Source organism: Vidua chalybeata, chromosome 4 (assembly GCF_026979565.1).
Source record: "Vidua chalybeata isolate OUT-0048 chromosome 4, bVidCha1 merged haplotype, whole genome shotgun sequence".
NCBI lineage: Eukaryota > Metazoa > Chordata > Aves > Passeriformes > Viduidae > Vidua > Vidua chalybeata.
Window position 1 is genome coordinate 2,939,268 of NC_071533.1, and position 19,961 is coordinate 2,959,228.

Below are 19,961 nucleotides of genomic sequence, written 5' to 3' on the forward strand. Positions count from 1 at the left end.
CCCTGGGAAGAAAGAGCTGATAGATCTTATACATTAACTAACTGTAGGGAAGACTTAAGAGCCGAGCAAGGAGCAAAGTTTTACTTCCTTCAGTAATGTTTGATGGGGGAAATAAAGGCAGGACCAATCACCTATCACTGTGGAAATTTGTTTGGGTAGGACAATATCTGCAGTACCAAATCTTGAGGCTGCTGTTAGCGATATTGCTGGTCAAGTGTAAGAAATGTCACTGGAGCATTGTAATAGCTATCTGAAATAATTTTCTCAATTATATGTAACATACAGCAGTCGATGACTTAAGAAATTATCCTCTCTGACAGGACAGGACAAAGGCAGCAAAAATGTTAGATTTAAGATGATTTTTGAAGGTGCAAGATGTACATGCTAACCCTCTGGCTATTGAGGGTTGAAAGGAAACAGGCGTGGCTGTTGGCAATGAGTTAGCTCTTTACTACTTGCCTCCCTACGTCTGGTTCTGGCTGCTGCACACAGCTACAGCTCCCAGAGGGAAGTGTAGCAGTGCTTCTGCAGGACATTATGGATAAATGTAATGTTTTACATAGATTTCAGTGGACTCTGGCTTCCAGAAGAATGGTGTAAAAGGAAGCTGTCAGTGGTGTTTTACTTGAGTGACTAAATTGTTCCTGCCTCTGCTGGACCAGGTACTCAAGTTTGGATTCAGTAGGAGGCACATGCTCCAAGTGGCAGTGCTTATTGGGGCTGCTCTGTACTGCTCAAGTATGGGAGAACTCATGGATGGCTCTGGAGAAATGTGAAAGGCAGGGGTCTGTTAAATAAGATGATGATGGCTGTTTTAAGGAGAAGGCAGCTGGGTATCTAGTATATCCCACTGACTGCCTCAGGTCAAAAGTGATGTCCAGTGCTGCATTTGCTATAGCACTAGGGTGTTTAAAGGGAATTCCAAGAGCTGTAGAGGGTTCTGGCCATCCACCACTTCTCTCTTCCAGAAGAGCTGTTGTGATTTGTCTCGATATGAAGGAACCTTCTACTTGCTGGTTTCAGAACCCACATGGTGTGAATCTGCCCCTGCTGCCCTTGATACTGACTCCTGAAAGTCCTATGGTAAAGCGTTACTAACCTCTGGTAAAGAGCTAGGCTTTCACTGAGTTGTATTTAATTTGTGATTTTTACCTTTGGTATGATATTTTCCTTATTCTGTGTGCGTCTATCCCCTTCCCATCTTTGCTCCTGCTAGCAAAGGAAACCTCTGCAATTCTGTCCTGCTCCCATTTTTCAGATAAACCATCCGTGATACAGGGAGCTCAAAGCTCAATGGACTGTGCGTGCAGCGTTTTTTTGGGGTAAGCACTGTAAGAAATGCGCAGCACTGTGGTGCAGAGCTCTGCCTGTCTGTTCCCAGGGCTCTCACTCAGTCGTGGAGTGTGTGCTCACATACTCCATTAGCTGCTGTTGGCTTGCCTGCCTTTACAGGCTAAATGTAAGGCCCCCAGTAAACGTTTCTGTCACTTTTGCTGTTCTGGCCACTTTGCTTAATCAAAGAGCTGGAAGGAAAGCTCTCATTAGAGAGGCTTCCTCAGTTGTACAGAAGCCTCTGCTTGGCTAATTGAGGCTTTAGAGAGCTCGTGCTTCTGGTTGGGGTTGGTCTGCTTGATGTGATCTGGGCCTGAGGCAGAACGAAGTGAGCAGACTTAAAATGATGTCTGAGCTAACATGATGGCTGGAGATGAACAGGATTGTGTTCTGTAAGGCTGTTGCTGAGAGACTACGGAGTGTCTTGCTGAAGCAGTAAACTGCTGGAATGTGCTGTGGCTGGAGAGGTTGTTGGGAATGTGTAGGTGAAAGTGGGAGTCTGTATAGAGTGAATTGATCGCTTTCTGCTTCCGTGTTCAGTGGTTGTCACCCAGGCTCCTCATAGCACATGTGGGAGGAAATAAGAGTGCAAGGCAAGCTGGGCTGCAGAGCCTGAATGGAGGAAGCAGATAGATGCCAGTGCAAAAGGTGTAAGGGGTAGGGGGATAGAGCCAAGGACTCTCACTAATGTATCTGTAGTGCTCAAGGCTCTTACACTTCTGGAGTAGTGTAGCGTAGTCCATTTTGTATGGACTAGACTAAAATACAGACTGTGTATTTTATTAAAATTTTTTGTGTAGTACATGAATTCATGATCCTAGAAGTTACCACCTGGGAATGAGTGAACAAGGGGAATTATTCCAAGGGTCCTGTTTTAAATTACATCAGTAGAACTTACGGCCTTAATAGTTGGTGTCCTAGAGAAGAAGCGTAATGGATGAGCTGAAAAAGACCACTTGCTCTTTCAGGATATGGGAATTCTTCCTCTGTGGTCAGTGACTTGAGTGAATCATGCCTGAGCAGGGTTCCTCTGTTGTGGGCCAAAGGCAGTGGTCTTAATGGCCTTGCAAAATGTGGAGTTGCCAGGCTTGCCTTGGAGGGCCCTGGCTTGTAGGTGCGTATGCCCTGGATGTTCTGGGTGGTGAAGAAGTGGAAGAACAGGAGGTCACATGTTCAGCTGCTGGCGCTGAAAACCAATCTCCATCCCAAGCAGAATATCTGAGCAGAGGTTTCAAGCTGTTCAGTTGTCTTCTGCAGCTTTTGGAGAATTGTGTTGTAAAGGATTAAGCTGTGCTTGAAAGAGTTGGAGGGAGCAGTTGCTGCTGCTTGGGAAGTGTTGATTCTGGTGCCTGGGCAGGAAGGCTACCTGCTGTCTGAGCAGTGTCTCTGGTCATATGGCAGGGTCCTCCTTTCCTGTGGGAAAGGAAATGGACCAGCTACCAAGTGCCCAGAATTAGAAATTAAGCTGCCCAGAGAAAGGATGCAACCAGTGCAGGTCAGTTACTGAGCAGGGTAAAGATAGAATCCATTTCCAAGTGGGGATGGAGGGAAGGAGAAGGGGGAAGGGTCAGTGGGGTGTCCACTGGATCTTTACCAAATTCTCATGCAGTATTCCTCATTGGGCAGGCCTTGTCAGATGTGTCTTGGTAGGTCTGGCCTGTCGAGAGTCAGCACAGAGACAAAAGGACAGATGGGGAAAGGAGACAGGATATACAGGAATGTACATGATGTCACCCAAGGGACATGTTAACTGTGAGTTTCTTTGTTACCAGTTTGATGGTGTATTAGTGCCTGACCTTGCAGTGAGGATTTGGCCATTCCCTCCTCCTCCCCATTTCTTTTGCTGTTTGCTTTTCATCTTCATGCAAAGCGATAAAGATGCTGAAATATGGAGAGTTCCCATGGGAGTTGAATTCTTCAGATACAGCATTGCTCTGTGGAGAGAGATGCAGGAAATTTTGAGGGTAGGAATGAGAAGGTTCGTCAGGAAAGCTTGGGCAAGGAGCTTGATGACTCTGAGACGGCACAGTTGGGAAGAGCGCTGGGTAGTTGCCTTGCTTGTGTTGCGTCACAATCTTCCCACGCCATGGCAGGTTCCAAATGTGTGACAGAACTGTGCCTAAGACTGAAGGATTCTCTGTCATACATCTGCTGTCTGTCTCCTACATATGGAGGGGACAGGGACCTTTGTTTTGGTGGTAGAGGATCCTCAGGCGAGCTGTCTGCACTGATCTGAACAGATGACTTGGTGTGCCAGAGATGAAGGTGAGGCTGAGCAGTGAGGCAGCCGATAGGGCTCTGGGGAGCTGAGTGCAGGTTTGCTGATTGGTCTGACTTGGCTGAGTGATGGCTTGTCAGGCAGGGGTGAAGTCTGGATGAGTGCCTGGAATAGAAATTTAGGGATGATTGTTAAACACAGGAAAGCCATCCTGAGCTCAGGTAGTCCCAGAGCTGCACGTTGTTATGGGACTGGGTGTGTGTCCTGAATGAGTGACCCCATGGGCCTGCTTTATTCTGTGTCCTTTTACAAAGTGTGTGCTTCTGGTTTCTGTCAGAGTGGGCTGGGCTGGGTGGTTCTTTGGTGTGGGTTACAGCAGATGTTCTTTTGAAAGAAGCTACTGCAGAAATGGTGTAAAACAAAGGGAGCTTAGAATTCTTGAAAGTACATCGATGCCTTCTTACTGACTGAGCTAAATTTTCCTGGCTCATTGGTTGTCAAAAGCAAGAAGAGGAAGCTCTCTCATCTTTGGGCTTTAAAGAAGAGGGGCAGATGACTTTTCCCCTGACTATCAAGGATCCTGGGCCCATGGCAGTTGTTAAAGCAAGGTGGCCTCTGCAAGGCAGAGCAGGGTAGTGGAGTTAGTGGATGACTCTGGGAGTATGCAAAAGCTCATAAATATATTGGAGCTAACCATGAAGGAAATGTGTGATGTTTTGATTCCCTAAATGACTTTGAAAAGCTTGATTCAAGACATTGTTCTTACATTGTAGTTATGGCTTTGTCCCCAGCTTTGCTGTGGTCTTTCACTGCTCACCTTTCTGATAAGAGCTGTCTTTTCCCTAGAATAAGTGATCTGTAACCCCATGAGCCCCAGATGAGTAGGTGTGGCTGGGTCTGTCCCTGGAGTCCTGCTCTGTCATACACATCACGTGCTCTTGGTGGATTATGTGGGTGTATTGGCTGCACCTTTGTGTATTCCTTGTTAACCAAACACTTGTTCAGAGCCTGGCAATCTCCAAGGAGCAGGCTGCACTAATCGTGGCTGTGGGAAGGTGAGGAACCTGTGGGCAATCTTGCGTTGGTGTGGATGGAGCTGCCATTGTTAGCTGTTGTAGTTTCTCTCATGTCTAAGTGAGACTTTTGTACCTAGAGTAGGATGTGGTCTGTTCTTTGTGAAATCTTGTGTGCACGCTACCCCCATGGTGCTGTCAAACCAGCAAAAGGGTATGTGATGGTTTTGTATCGTGCAGCCAACAGGAAGGAAAATAGTGTCTTAAATGATAGCCATTAAATGCACTAAGGAGACAATTTATCATGGCTGTGGAGTCATCTTTCCTGTCATCTGGGACTTTGAAAAGGTGCTCATGGTAATGCTTGCTTAAAATATGTTTCATGTTCCTAAGGACGTTTGGGTTTTTTTTTTTTTCGGAGCTGCAGATCTCTGTGTTACAAAGGTACACCGGAATTTAACATATTAAGAGCAGTCAGCTAATCCTAATACTTGCCTCTGGCATTTGAGTGTATGCTAATGTAAGTAACTATATATACTGAAAGTGAGAGTGTATAGTAAATAATGGACAGCTTCAAAAGCAAACTGACCAAGGTTGTGTAGAAGTGACAAAGCAGGGAAAATAACTAATGAAATAGAAAAAAAACTGTTGCCTAAATAATCATCTTCCGGGCTGAGATTGTTTTCCTATGGATATTCACTGAACTGCAATAAGTATAGTGGGTTTGGAAGGGGGTGAATTCTCCATCCAAGATAGAAAAAAGATGGTTTAGTACAAGACATGTTTAATAAAGAAAGATAGTTCAGAATTTATATTGAGGCCCAAAATATGAGATTCAGCATAGGAGTTAAAATTCTGATCCATATCAACATGTGGAGTTACTTTTCTGTAGGAGAGTGTTCAACCCTTATATACCTGGGAGTTACTTAGATCAGGAAGAAAAGGTGAGGGTCAGAACTTTTTGAGCTCTATCTGAATATGCCCAAGCCAAAGCATGTGTCAGCCTCTGTACATCTCACAGGGAGACACAGCGTGACCTGAAGGATCTGACCTGGCCCATCCTTAGATTTCCCGCCTGCTCTGTGGTGAGGTGAAGCAGCAGTGCTGGAGCATAGTCCATATATTGGTCAGGAGTTTCCAGCTCCCCAGGACTGCCTTTGGAGCTCTGTGGGAGCTGAGTTTGTATCATTGTAAATTAAGCTCCTGCTGAGGTCAGAGGGCAGGAGCTAATCTGTAAATGAACATTCCTCAAACTCTAGTTATGCATTGGACCTTTGAGATCAGCTCTAACAAGCGTAATGCAAACTGGATTAGTTTGTTGTATGCCACTGGGAAATTAAATGTGTCTTCCAAGTTCTTGTCACTTAAAATTTGCTGTGACATTTACTGTGTTTGACAAAATGCAGGAAAAAGAGGTTCCAATTAACCAGGACATCAAATGGTGTGGATGGTGCAGTTTATTTTGGAGGCACGATACTTAGAAAGGTCAGTCTCTCAGTCAGCTGACCTCAGTTGTTTGTAGCGTTGGCTGTGGCTAATGAGTACTCAGCTCAGTCCATAATGGGAGCTTTGCAGAGGGCAAATCCAGATAATGGATGTGTGTGGGCAAACCGGCTCTTTCTGATAGCTGTGTGCTGGGGTGGGGGAAGGGATGTGCAAACTCTCTCTAACATAGAGAAAAAGGGACTGAATGCAATGTTTAAGAGCCAGGAATGTCACCATGAAGTCAGTACCCTCACACTTGAGGGGAAATTGTTGCTGTCTTAGTGCTTCTGCTTGGGCTTGTGAATGGCACACAACCATGTGTAACAGGATGGTGGTTTCAAGCTGGAGCAGAGTAGTAGTTCCTTAGGTATGGTAAATGGAAATGTATTGCTGCATCCGTACAGTGCAGTCAGTACTGACAGCAGCCTGGAGGGAAGGTGGCCAAGTCTCCTGATAGGCTGTTGTTCTTCAGCTGCTTTAAATGTTGGTATCAATCAGTTGCAAGTAACTCATTACTTGTACCAGAATTCATGGCAGCTGCTGGCCCTTCATGTTCCCAGTGTTGGCACTGGGCTGTAGTATGTCAGCCTGAAAAAATTTACAGTTTGAAAATTAGATATTTGGGCAGAGCTTCTGTAAATGATGCTGCACTTATACCAAATTGACCCCAGGAAACAGTTAACACTAAGCTGGCCAGTGACCTTCCCTTTCTGCTCAAAGCTTTGGGTGTTCGGGTTAAAAATGTGTCATTTTTCTGTGTCCCAGCAAAACCACGTTTTACCAAAGTTTTTAAATGCACTGCAGCAGAGTTTTTTCTTCTGCTGTTAAGCAAAGCCCTGGTAGGGCAGTGCTGGTTGGCAAATGGCAGCCCTTGGAGATGGTCAGCCTTAATGCAGCCCACAGATTTGAACACTGCTGGTGCTGGCCAAGTGCTTGGGAATGCCTGTTTGAAAGAAATGAAAAATAATTCAATATGCTGCTGGGATCACTCTGAACTTTACTTATCTAAGAGGTAAGAATGAACACATTCTTTGCTAGATATTCCTGCTTCTTAATATTGTGTTTGTTTTACTTCATTGAACTCGACTCCATGTATGCACAGTTTCAGAGGAGTGTCCAGCAAGTACCTGGGATGTACTGTGTTGTGAGCAAGGTAACCTGTAGGATTTACCTTGTCTGCTTTCTGCTGGGCTCTGTTGAGTTCAGTAGGAGTGGGAATCCAATTGGGAGAGGGGAGGAAACAGTGAGAGTAAGAGGGCTGGGAGAAAGCTTGGACTGTTGAAAGTTGGTGGCAGTAGGTTCGCGGGCCAGAGCAAGAATAAGATAGTTGCCTTGAATTTCTGGGAGGAAATAAAAACAAGAACTTGGAATGGTGGATTGTGATACTGTCAGGCTTTTGGCTGAAGCAGACTTCCTGAGGCACAGTGCGAAAGAAATAATTTCTCAAATTAAATAGAACTCCCTGCATAACTGAAGTCATAGCAACAAAATGACCTCACTGCAACTTTACTCCCCCCTCCTTGTAGTTGTTTCTTTAATTTCGTACAATATGTTATTCTTGTTGTTTGGAATCGTGGGGAGGAGGGAGAGAGGGAAAACCAACCTGTGTAAAAATTAGCTTTGAGTTATTCCATCTGTGGACTCTTAATTTTGTCATGAAAACAGAGAAGCCTGGCAGGAAGCGAGCTTGTGACTGGCTCCATGTATCCTCTTGTCTGGAGCTGGGTAAGAAGTGTGGCATTTAGAATGAAAGCAAAAGCTTCATTTCTGGAACTCTGAGTGTTTGCCCAATTCTTTGACCATCTGTTTTTGTTGACAACCACCTCTTTGTGTTGTGCCAAAGTTATTTTGGCTTTTATAATTTGTAGATGCATGTGCATGTGTGTATATGGTGGAGTGGTTGTGTGTGTCTGTGTGTGGATCATTAGGGTGCTGCTGACTGGGTCAGACTGGGGGAAGTGGGATGTGTAGAAGTAGGTATTTTGTGAGGGTTGAATTACCAGGAGAAATATAGTGAGTAATCCTGGCTTCTCTTAGAGACATTTGAGTCCTATCTGTGTTATCCTGTCAAAAGCTGCCAGCTTCTAGTGGCTGTCCTTAAGTAACTTTGGTTGCATCACAGCGATTTAGAGTACCCAAGTACTTGCCTCAGAAATGATTGCTGGGATGAACAGTCCTGATGGAGAGCCCAGCAGCTGACTGAAGGTGGATAGCAGCTGGGTTCCTGTGCTCTGTGGTGCTGGCATGGAGGTGCTCAACCACTTTAGGCTCTCTTGAGCTGTGCTGCTCTTCCATTCTTGGTGTCAGTTAGAGGGTAGTTATTCATTCCCTGTATCCTTCATTTGCTAATTTTATCTCCAACCAGTATGGATTGGAGATGCACCAGAGCAGCTGATGTTAAGAGCTCTATCACGGAACTGCAGAAGCACTTGGAAATTCAGCCTCAAAACCTAGCAAGAGACACCTTTTTGAACATATATGCGCGTTTCTAAACCTGCATTTTCTCTACCTTGTAATAAAATGTCTTTGTTTTCTTCTGAAAGCTGTAAAGGGAAGCTGAGTGCTTTCTGTGCTGCTTTCCACACTGAGTTTTTCCTGCAGTGCCTTCTGAACTCTTGTTGGCATGAGGGTAGGCCGGAGTAACATCTACAGCCCATGACAGCAGCAAAATGAGGCTAACAAATACCCTTCTGAGGATGCAGTGTGACAGCTTCATCCATCCTGCTGCATTTGCATCGGGAGTGCAGAATGGCTGCGTGTCATGGGCCACTGCCACTGCACACAGTCATTTATTTAATAACTCGTGCACAGGCATTAAAGGGGAGCCTGCAAGACATCAGTGTGGTGGAGACAAATAAGAAATTAAGAGATGGCAGCATTTAGAAAAGTCTGGTTTGTGCTATTCCATCATTGTAACTTTCTGTTCAGCTGTGCTTCAGATATAAAGTGAATGGGGTTTTTATGGACAGTAGCAAGGCATGCACTGTGGTGTGGCACAGTGGCTTCCCTGTGTTTTTTGCTATGTTCCGAGTTTGAAGGTGGCCTTTTCCAAAGATAAGCTTTTTCCCTTGCAATATAAATTAGAGTTAATTATGCAGCTTGCACGAGTCTGGTGTATGAACCAGGTAGATTAGAACTGCTTCAAATCTGGGTGATTACTTACTTTTCTCCAGAGCATCATTGATTCACATGAAATTGAGTCTCTTTGTTAGTCAAGATTTTCTAGAAATACCAAGTGCTGCAATTCCATCCTGGAGAGAACTGATTTAAAGTGGAGTGCCTTGAAATCCAGCTTCTTAAAGAATTACCTAGAGAGAAAAAATGGAGAAGCTGAAACATGTGGAATCGGTAGTCACTTGTGAAAATCTGTTCGTAAGCATAAAATGAAAATCCTCCTGTCCTTTTAGATGCCTATTCAGGGACTGCCTTCCAGCCCTGTGTTTCTGTGTGCAAATGAGGTGTCTGAGGTCTGTGAGACGTGTTGACTTGTGCAGATGCTTCTGGTGAGTGCTGATGCGGTTGGTTATGAGCATGTTACCTCAGGAACCAAATTGGAGTTACAGTAAGAAGACCAGGACTGAATTTGGGTGGGGACAGTATGTCATGCTGAAAAAAGGGAACAGTAAAGGTTCTGTGCATGTATAAATAGATGGTGTTTTTTTCTGTGAAAAATATAAGGCAGGTTTTTAAATGGTAGAGTCCAGATGCGAAAGTCCTAAACCCTGTGCAAGCACTTAAAATTGATGCTTTTTCTGCAGTGGGAATGAAGAGTCCTTAATTTTTCTCAATGGTGGGAGCCCAGTTTTAACAGCATAAAAAAGATTTCATGTTGTCTGCTCTAAGAGTAAGTCATCAGATTAACTAGAGAGGAACACCAGAGGTTGTCAGTCCCCCTTAGCATCAGCCGTGTCTTCCTCACAGCCAGGCTAGTTCTAACCCTTCCGTTCTTGTTCGCAGAACTCGTTGTGTGCAGGAAATGTCTCTTGGGTAGCTTTGCTCAATGGCAGTTAAGAATAAAGCGCCTCGGAAGTGTAGCGTTCAAAGCATTTCTGTTTCAGAAGGCTGGAGAAAAAGATGTTTGAAAAATAAAAAATGCCAAGGGCAGAACCTGCATGGAAGAGTAGGAAAAAGGCTCAGGCAAGAGGGATGACTATTCTGTTGTTTTCTCACTGACCTAGCACCCTGTATTTCCTATGTTGCTGATAGTAATATTGCTGCCACTGCAGCAGAGGATGGCTGCAGAGATTATGACTGCTTGCCTTGTTGGGGAGCAAGTGTCTCGTTCTTGTCTACAAACTGGGGTAACTCAGCAGCTGTTTGTGTGTGCAGCTGGAGAGAAAGCAGAGCTCTTGGGCCGGTGTGGAGAAAGGTCATGTGTTTGTGCGTGTCAGACACCTGAGGTGGTTTCTACTGTTGGCATGTTGCTGAACGGTAGCACATTAAGGGCTGAACTGCAGTGTTCTTTGTGTCTGCAGTCACTTGCTTGGGCTGCTTAGAAACACTGATGTGAAGAAAAATGTGCAAGCAGGGTTGGCCACTTGTACCCTCTCCATACCTGGAACATACAGGTCACAGAGAGCCTGTCCTGCAGCTCTGGGAATGCATACTTAGCCATTACGCAAATTATCTGTTGGTATAAATGAATGCCACCTCATGGATTTCAGTGGCATTATCATCCATGAAAGCAAGCAGAGGTGGTGGTGTCAGAGAGGGCATGTAACAAAACCACAATGTTATGGTGGAGTTGCATGTAATTTTGTAGTGTTGCCTTCTGGTGATATTTAGAGAAGACTGATATTTAGGACCTCCTGTCTTTTCTAGATGGCTAAGTAGTTAAAAAAAGAAATACCAGAAGAACAATGAAGGCACCATATACTCAACAGACAAGAAAAGGCCTGTACTTAGTGCCATGTGTAAATTCTGAGTTCTGCTTACTAGAATAATAGTTCATTTATGTTGCAATGGCAGATGGTTTCAAGAGTTGATTTCAAAGCAGGGAGCAGTTCAGAGGGAAAGGATGAGGGCTCTGTCTGCCCATCAGTCTGGGGTGATGGGTGGTGATCCAGTTTAGCACTGGTACACATGACCTGCTTCTCTGACTGCTGATTTGTAGTTTTGTGTACCCTATTTTTTCCAGGCTACTATTTTGGGCAAGATTTCTAGTTTTCAGCATTATCATGAGACCACTGGTAACAGCTGAGCACAGGTGATACCTTATTACTGCTATCACTACTTGGAACTAACAAATAGCTAGTTTGGAAAGCACATGGGTTCAGTGAGGTATAAGTTCCTTTCATAAGATGTAGTGGACTCTTGAAAGGCTTTTTTTTATGGCTGTTGGGATGTGTTTGATGTTACGACTCCAGCTTGCCTAGCAGCTGCAGTCTGGAATGTGGAATATTTCAGATCCTGATGGGTTGGTTTGTTTCTCAGTTGCTGTTCAGACTCCTTCCCATGGCTGGAGTGGGTGGAAAACCAAGCATTTTTCCCTTGCTGATATTGGCACCTACCCAGACTTTCCAAAGTTGGTGGAAGAAGCTAATGCAAAATACTGAAATTGTAGAAGTTCTTTGGAGGTATGTGGTACCATCTCTTGTCAGAAGGAGTTTAAAGTGCAGAACATTCTGCTTTGAAGAAGGGTGGGCTGAAAGGCCCTCCCGAGCTTCATTTCAGCTGTAATTCTTTGGATTTATTCATCTTATTTGAAGCATTCTTTGTCACTAAGGAAGTATTGGAGACTGTTGCTAATTCTGGCTGGAAAGCTTGTTTTGGTCAGCAGAAATCTTGTCTGGCATTTGCTAGATGCTTGGTGATGTATGGGAGAGGCTGATTGTTTATCAAGGAAGACTTCAGGACTTGAAATCCAAACCCCAGTTTCTTCCAGAAGGAATAGAATCATCCCAGTTTGTTATGACCTTGATAACTTAGATGAGAATTCTCTATTACAACTGTCTGATCTTGTTAGTGTGGGTTTGTGTTTTTTTTTTTTTTTTTTTCCCTGTATGTTTTAAACCTGATTTAGATGAGATTGAGTAGATAAATTGTGGCAGGTCTAACTACTGCTCAGTTCTGGAAGCTGTAGAGCACTTAAGTGAGGTGGTGTTCTTAGAGGTGTGAGTAGCTTGTTGGGTCAGGTGGGACTGTTGATGGCCATACAGTGTGTCCAGCTGAGAAAAAGACAGCAGCCAGGGAGCTTTGGGTGGCATGAGGCACTGTGGGTTAGACAAGGAGGATGGAGGCAGAAGGGCATCTATGAAAAACAGTAGCAGCAAAAGACAAAAGCCTATGTATTGTCTTTGACTGCATAAGACATTGATAATCTCTGTTTACTGTGTTGGTTCTGAGTGAGTGCTGGGTGTGTGACAAGAGAAAGCAGAGGAGCAGATGAACTTAAGGGAAGGCACACAAACTCTGTTTCTCAACTTCAAACTTGTCCTTGAAGCATTTTGGGTTTCTATGCAGGTTAACAGCCTGATTGGGCAGAAGGTATGATTTGGTGCAGTTCTACTGCTAAAGGAAGGCTGCCTGCTTATGCCTGGGGCATGACATGGTAGTTAACATACAGTTTTACTTGTAGCTTCAAAGGGGTTAAAACAGTTTGAGGTGAAACGCTAGATTGGCAGGGTTTGATTAAAAAAAAAAAACAAAAACAAAAAACCAGAGGGGAATATTTGAGCATGTGAATAAGTAGAAATGCTCTTTTGTTTCCTTTTTTTCATGCGTCTTAATGTGTTGAGTGATGTGCTCATGCTCCACATCCCTTAAATCCATCTGTGGCTGCAGAGCTGTTGCCACACACAGGCTCTGTGTGCTGTGTATTTTGCAAACAGCTACACCTACTTGAAGGCAGCACGAGGCGTTTGGGCTGGGATTGCCAGGCTGCTGGATGTGCTCAGAGCCCACAGGCGGTGAAATGCATCATTCTAACTTGAGTGGCTGCTTTGGCTGAGTGTGGGCATCAGAATATTCTCCCGCGGTGGGGGCAGGGGCAGCGCGCTCTGTGTCTGACTGGAGGGTTTAATGGGGAAGGGTTAATGAAGTCGCAAGGCAGTGACTGCAGTGAAACTGCAGTGCAGAGCTCTCTCTGGGCATGGGGGTGTGCATGGGGATGGATGGAGGCAGGTGTAAACTCTGCTAGGAGAAATCAGAGCTCTCCATCTATGCCATATCCTATTGGAATATTTGTCTGGTTCATTCTGGCTTCCCCACCGTAGATGTGTTGTAAGAGTAACTGTGTTCCCCATCCTCCCTCTCTCCTCTTCCTTCCCCCCCCCCCCCCCCCAGCAACAAGCTGGAGGGCCAGAAGGTGGGGTGGTACCTCAGGATAATGGTAGCAGAAGGCGAAGGAGGCAGACAGCTGGCAAGTTCTGCCCCAATATGCTTCTCTGAAAGAGGCAAGGAAAATGCTGAAGATGTGATGCCTGAATGGCTCACTTTGTAGCAAAAGGGAAGATTAAAAGTAAAATTAGTTAACATCTTGCTCATTTCAAACCACCACACGCCATCTTTTTACTTCCCCCCCCCTCCCCTCCAGCCATTTTTCTGTGGCTTTATATTCTGAGGGAAGGAGGGAAAAGTCCCAAGCAATCCTGTGACTTTGCAGAAATCTATCTAGTGAGCAGCACTGTAAAAAGACTGAGCTCTCATTGTAGCCTTGTGTTACCTCCCTGTCATCTGTATGAGCCTGGGCAGCTGGAGCAGACAGGCAGCCATAGGCCTCTGCCAGGAACTTCTGTTCACTGTACTGACACAACAGTATGGGAGTGTGCAAAGGCAGAGGGTAGGGATGGAGGCTGGGAGTCCTGCAGTGGTTCAGTCTGGGAGGGGAGTTCCAGAAGTGGGGTGTGGGTGCTCCTTAGGGATTCTGGGACCCTAGAGATGTTGAGAGAGAGAGATGTTGCTGCTGTCTGCAGCTGCTAAATGGAAAGGTGAGAGAAGGCAGAGCTTGAATGCTCCTGGAGGTGCCCTGTGAGAGGGACAAATGGAGCAATGGGAAATCCCAGCTAGATGGAAATTAATTCCCTGGGACAGTGGCGAAGCATTTGAACAGGGGGCTAGAACTTAAATGAATAGTACCTTATGCTAAAAGGTTTTTATTTCATCAGCTACTGCTGCTTTGGACCATCTGACCAGCACACCTCTTGCAGATGTGTGGTGGGCTGAATATGCCAGTACTGCTGGGAACAACCCTCTGATTCAGGAAATGATTTCCTTGCGCCTGTTGTGTAGGGAATGGGTCAATGAGTCCCACTGATCTGAGGTCCGATGTCTTTGTTGTGTGGGCAACTGTGTTTTGAAGTGGTTTTTGGTCCAGCCAAGCAAAACTCTGTGGAACGTCATGGTGGTTGGTTTTATGTAATGCTGCTCAAGCAGAGCCTGGACCCTCAGTGAAGCAGATGGCAGCTTATTGAGCAGCCGTAGGCAGAGGCTGGGTATTCACTAGACCCCTCTAGCAGCAGCACTGCAGACTTTACTCTGACACTTGACTTTGCCAAGTAGTCCTGTGAAGCTTGTACCTGTGACATAAGACTGGAACAGTGGATATTTGTCTCTGAGTGGTTACTGTTTACACCAGCAGAGTCTGCAAAGCGATTGAGAGGAATTGGGAAAATGATCATGTTTAATCCTTCTATCTCTACTAGGATTACTAACAAGCTTTAAATGTGTACAAAATGCTTCTTCTGTAGAAACTTAGTGAAAGTTAAGCTAAATGATGATGCAATTATTGTAGAAACATAATTTTTAGTACAGTTGATGTAGTTGAGGGCAATTCCTTTGGGTAAATGTTGCTGTTGGTTAATGGAACAGAAACAGATAAATGCCTGTGCAGACCGCTTTTGAAAATTCTTTTGTTAGAAACACTCCAAATCCCATGTATTGCTGTTTTCAGTACAAACCAGCTATGCCAGCAGTTGAAGTTGGGGAAAAGCACCTTCCAAAAGCTGTTTGGTTGGTTACTGTTCATGGCAGAATTTCTCACACTGACTCCTGAGCTATGTGCTCTGGACTGCTGTTGCAGATTAGATTCTGTTCCAGCTGGAATGTAACTCTCATCCCGCTTGCAGATTCTTACACTGGACAGGAGTCCTGTGGGAAAGATAAAAAACAAGGAGGTTAATTTTTTTGCTGGTTTTGGGGCCTAGGTCTCTGAGGTGCTTGTCATTCTAGCAATGGCTTTATAGGTGAGGGATGATGCTCCTTTATGTCAGCCTGATTTCTGCTGTAGCCCAGGCGTGCTGCTTAGTCAGCACTTTGCATGCTTGTGGCTCTAAGTGCTTTGGGGTGCAAAGCAGAGTTCATACCTAGGAGCTCCTGTTCTTTAACATTCATCTGCAGCAGTAGTTTGTTAGCTGCTTTTCTCTTTCTTAATATCTTATTTGTAAAACAGACTCAAATGATTGGTGGCCCTAGGGAGTTCCTGAGATACCTCTAGTGAAGTTTCCTGTCTATCTCGTCTGAGCAGACAGGACCTAAATTCCCTGGGCTGTGTCCTTGTGGCATTTTCACTGTCAGTACTCAAGTATTCCATCCCTGGTTTTCAGACTTTGTGGCCGTTTTGGTGATGACTCAAGTGATGTGTGTCTCAGGTTACCCTAAGCATTGGGTTTTTACTGTGGTGTTTACATGGCTGTTGACATCAGGATGAGTGAAAGAAAAGGCTTGTCACTTGCAGGCTACCCGATGTGGTAGAGGTGGCTTTGGAGTACCAAGATCCTCAGCTGCATATGTATTTTTATGTATCATATATTTGCCTGTATTTATCTGATGGGGTGGAAAAGAAAGTACGGTAATGACGGCAAGTTATTTAGTGCTGCATGGAGTTAATTGCTTCTAATGAGTGCTTACATCCATCTGATTTTATGGGAGACAACAAGCTTTCGTTGGATGTGCTCATTAGCCATCCTGTAAATCACAGGGATGCTCTGGCATGTCCCATATTGTGTGCCCATTAGCTGTGTTTTGTTTCCATGTAGCCATGAAAAAGGAATGGTATGCACTGGGATGGGGATGGATTTGAGTCTCCACTTAATGTCCCTGGTAACAATTTGCAAGTAGAAGTTGTTTCCCAGTTGGCCACTTAAGCCTTGATGAGGGAGTTCCCTGGCTATGTTGAGTTCTGTGAGAGCAAGTGAGGTGTCAGGAGCTGACAAATGTGAAATCTTGCCCAGCAGGTGTTAAAATGCTGCTCAGGGTGGTATGGTCATTGTATTGATACACAGTGTGAAAGTGCAGTCACTTGTCCTGGGGGAAGTCTCTGAGGGGTACCCCATCCTGAAAAAGAAGAGCTTCAAAAACTCAATGCAAAGGAGCTTCTCCATTTTGTCAAAATAAGCAAGTTGTGTCAAAGAATCTGGGTTCTTTGCATGTCTTGATAAGACCTCAGTAGTGCTGGTAAGAGGTTTTGGCTTCTCTATTCCAGAACCAAGTTAAATAATGAGCTGGAGAACCTGCCTTCTGCAGCTGCAGAGGTGCCCTGTCCCCAGGCGTTGCAGAGCCCTGCCAGGCCCTGTACGTGCTGCAGTGTGATGGATATGTATGGGGTGATGAATAGCGTGTGCCTGGGCACCCATTAGAGCTCAGGCACTGCAGGAAGATTAATTGGATTGGGTTGTGCCGGCATCTTTCAGGGCTCAACGTGCTGGACATTTATCTACCCATCTTCCACATCAGTCACAGCACTGTGTGCTCAAGTCAAGAAACCTACGGGTGAGTTAGAGCTGTGTGCAGATAGAGGGGGGCTGTGGCTGTCTGCTGCAGCTCCTGCTGCCTGGGCAATGTGAGCTCAATGCAGGTGGAAAAGGGGTCTGCAGGAGCGTTTGACTTGAATAGAAGCTCAGCTGCTACGTTCCTGGTAATTGGTAGTCTTTCCCCTTAAATCTCTCTACTCCCAGCTCTCTCACCAGGTGGCAGCCTCCAGCATGCCACACTGGGAGCCTGGAGACCTGGATTATAAATCACGACAAGAAGAAAGGGAAAAATATCCAGCACTTTAGCCAGTGTCTGCTTCTGGAGTTTTTAAATGTTTGAGTTTTTCCAAGTTTTTCAGAAGCTGCCACCAGGAGAATGAGCAACTTGTTGGGATTTGTTTTATTATTATTTTTAATTTTTTTAAAAAAGTTTTCTTTGAAATGCCATTGGGAACAGTTTTACTGTCCTGTGATTCTAGAAGCCAGTGCATACAGCATGGCTGCACCTGGCCTGCATCTCTTGAGTCTCCACTGGAGTGGAGGCACAGCTCTGCTCATTCCTTCAGCAAGAAGTCTGTGAGTGGAAAACTATGGTATGAGTTGGGACAGGGTGGTTGAGGTAGGCTAGAGAGAGTGAAAAATGGGATAGCAAAAGGAAGCAGTGTCCAACAACAATATATTTGATATAAAAAGTCACAACAAAAGAGAGAAGAGGATGAGGGTAGGGTGTAGGGAGTGCACTGCCTGGATAAAGCAGGTGAGGAAGCTAATCCAGTCACTAACAATTGAGAATTCCCAGGGGAAATGGAGAGCTTAAGGAAGTAGCAGTTCATTGTATTCTACATGCCTCCTGGGCTTAGCTCTGTCTTTATAATTGATTGACTGCCAAAAAATGTGCATGGACAGTTGTGTTTGCTCTTGTATCAGCTCTGATTACATCACTGATCTGGGATTGCTTAGAGTCTCAGCAATAGAAGTAAAGCAAAAGGCAGGAATCCTAAATCCAGATCTCAATTCCTTTGTTGGATGTATGGGAAGCCAACAGATTGGTAGGGCTCTAGGAAATTGTACTATGAAGTGTAAGTCCATGTAGGTGTGAGGAAAATACCTAGTTTGGTTCCAAGTGAGGCAGCCTGAGAGGGATGTGCTTGAGAGAGAAGTGACGGAAGCGTAGGAAATGGTAGTAACCGTTTTGGAAGAATGGAAACTTCTAGCCTGACTGTGAAGGTATAGGGCTTGCAGGCCCAGATGACAGCACTATCTAGAAGGTCCACCGCCTGTGCTCTGGGTCCAGTGGATGTTTCACTTGTTTGTCTGTATTCACAAGGTAGAAGGTTTGCCTTCCTAGATTGGCCTTGGAGGATCATGTGGCCACACATAGGGAAAAACTTTTTCTTGGAGTGAGAGTTTTGAGCTGCTGAACCTTTTGGAAAATAAACTAATTACATAGTTGCCTTTTTAGGAAATGACTGTTGGGAAGGGTCCGTGTGCCTAATGGAGTTAGTGTGTTGGTCTGTAATCCAGACTAGGGCTCAGCAAGATGGAATGTTGAGGCATCAAAGGTTTACAGATAATGCTGTGGCTTCTGTATCTGGATTTTTCTAGCCAAGCTTACTCTCCCAGCCAAAAGCACTCAATATTAACATCTCTCCTGAGTTGCTGGGTTTAGCAAAGCTCTGGAATTCCTTTTTTTTTCTGTGTTTTTTTTTTTTTTTCCCTGCCCGCCTGTCAGGCAGTCTGGACTCTTGGAGTGAATTCCTGTGCCTGTGTGTACAGAGCTGCTAAGAGATGGCTGCCTGCACTGCTGTGATGTCCCTGTCCCCTGCTCCTATTACATGCGTTTGCAGTTCAGTAATTGCATGTGGATGGCAGAGTCTGTGCCAAGCCCTGCATATCCAAAGTCGTTTGGTGAAGGAGTCCATTATGCTTGTGGCTCGCAATGATGAATTCCCTGTGATGGTGGCAGCTCACAGCAGCCTCCTTTCATAATGGCATTCTGCTCCTGTTGGCAGGCTTCCCCGGGCAGGAGACATTGCCCTGTAATAGCACAAACGATGAGAACAATGGCTGTGCAACTCTGGGAGACCAAAACATGGAGCAATCAGTAATTCCTTTCCTGGGATTGCTGTGTTTAAGGAAGCTCACTGAAGAGATGGCAGCTGGGTATTTGGATGTTCCCAAGGCAAAAAGCTACAATGGACTAACCCAGGAGACCCATTGGTGAGCCTGAGGGGCTGAATACAGTTCTCAAAAGTAGATCAAAGGGTCTTATATGTCCTACTGCAGTAACTTCAAAGAAGAACCCTTTGGAACTTGTTTTTAAGATGTAAAGGATATGGAGCAGGAGTCGGCTAGCAGTCTGGGAGGGGGACACAGGTGACACATCTGAAATAGAAGCAGCTTCCAAATTATGTACTCTGGCCAAATCCTTTTGGTTGTGGTGTACTGACCTTGGGAGTAGCACACCAGCCCTTTGATGGATTTGTGCCCCATTGATCCTAATCTAATTAAAGCAGCACTTGCTGCTCAGCGTGGGCCAAAGTGCAGCAGGGTCAAGTGTATGTCAGTAATTTAAGGCTTTAGTTATTAGGCTGTAAAATGATAATCAAGAAAGCTGTCTTTAGTGGAAACAGTTCAGTGCAATGGGTAAAACACTGTTGGAAGAAGATCCTGATACACCAATGCTGTTGCCAGAGATGTTTGATATATTCTGCAAGGGATTTATACATGAGAAAGAGTTCCTAGGGAATGGGAACTCCCATGGAAATGTAACTGGAAGAGGGAAGGGTTTATGCATGGACCAAAACAGTTGATGGAGGACTTATCTACCTTTCTCTCCTTTTGTGAGAAGTCAGCCTAGTTATCCTTGATTCAAGGATGGAAATCCACTTGCATTTGGGCAAGCAGTTTTTTGTTTGCGAACGTGTGGACTTAGAGCTCAGTGAGGCAAATGATAATGCAGCTTTAATAATCATGAAATGGTTAATACTGCTGAACTCATTAGATACCAGTCACTTGTAGGGTGTTAGGCTGTCTGTTTCCTAATTGTTAATGTTAATTGGCTTCTTATCTACTTGTATGGGTTAAGTGGTGGGGAGCCCCTGCCATAGACCCAGGCCCCCAGCTGTGAAGGGCTGGAAAAGGACAGTCCCTCCTGCCTAGATGGGCTGGTGTGAGGAAAACGAGTTCATGGCCTGTGCCAGCCTTGAAAAAGGTAGCTTGAGT

At 45.0% G+C, this 19,961-nt stretch overlaps 2 long non-coding RNA genes across 3 annotated transcripts in view; one reads left to right on the plus strand and one right to left on the minus strand.

Moving 5' to 3' along the window:
- Positions 1 to 2,096: 2,096 nt before the first annotated feature.
- Positions 2,097 to 3,458, minus strand: LOC128786600 (uncharacterized). Its single transcript, XR_008430360.1, has 3 exons — positions 3,129 to 3,458; positions 2,927 to 2,989; positions 2,097 to 2,745 (listed from the first exon to the last, which is right to left on the minus strand). It is a non-coding gene; the product is annotated as an uncharacterized LOC128786600 (long non-coding RNA).
- Positions 3,459 to 3,465: 7 nt separating this feature from the next.
- The window catches only part of LOC128786601 (uncharacterized), a 169,693-nt gene continuing 153,197 nt past the window's right edge, over positions 3,466 to 19,961 (plus strand). For both annotated transcript variants that reach the window (XR_008430362.1, XR_008430363.1), the window contains exons 1-2: positions 3,466 to 3,597; positions 18,749 to 18,956. This is a non-coding gene — a long non-coding RNA (uncharacterized LOC128786601). The remainder of the gene's footprint in view (positions 3,598 to 18,748; positions 18,957 to 19,961) is intronic.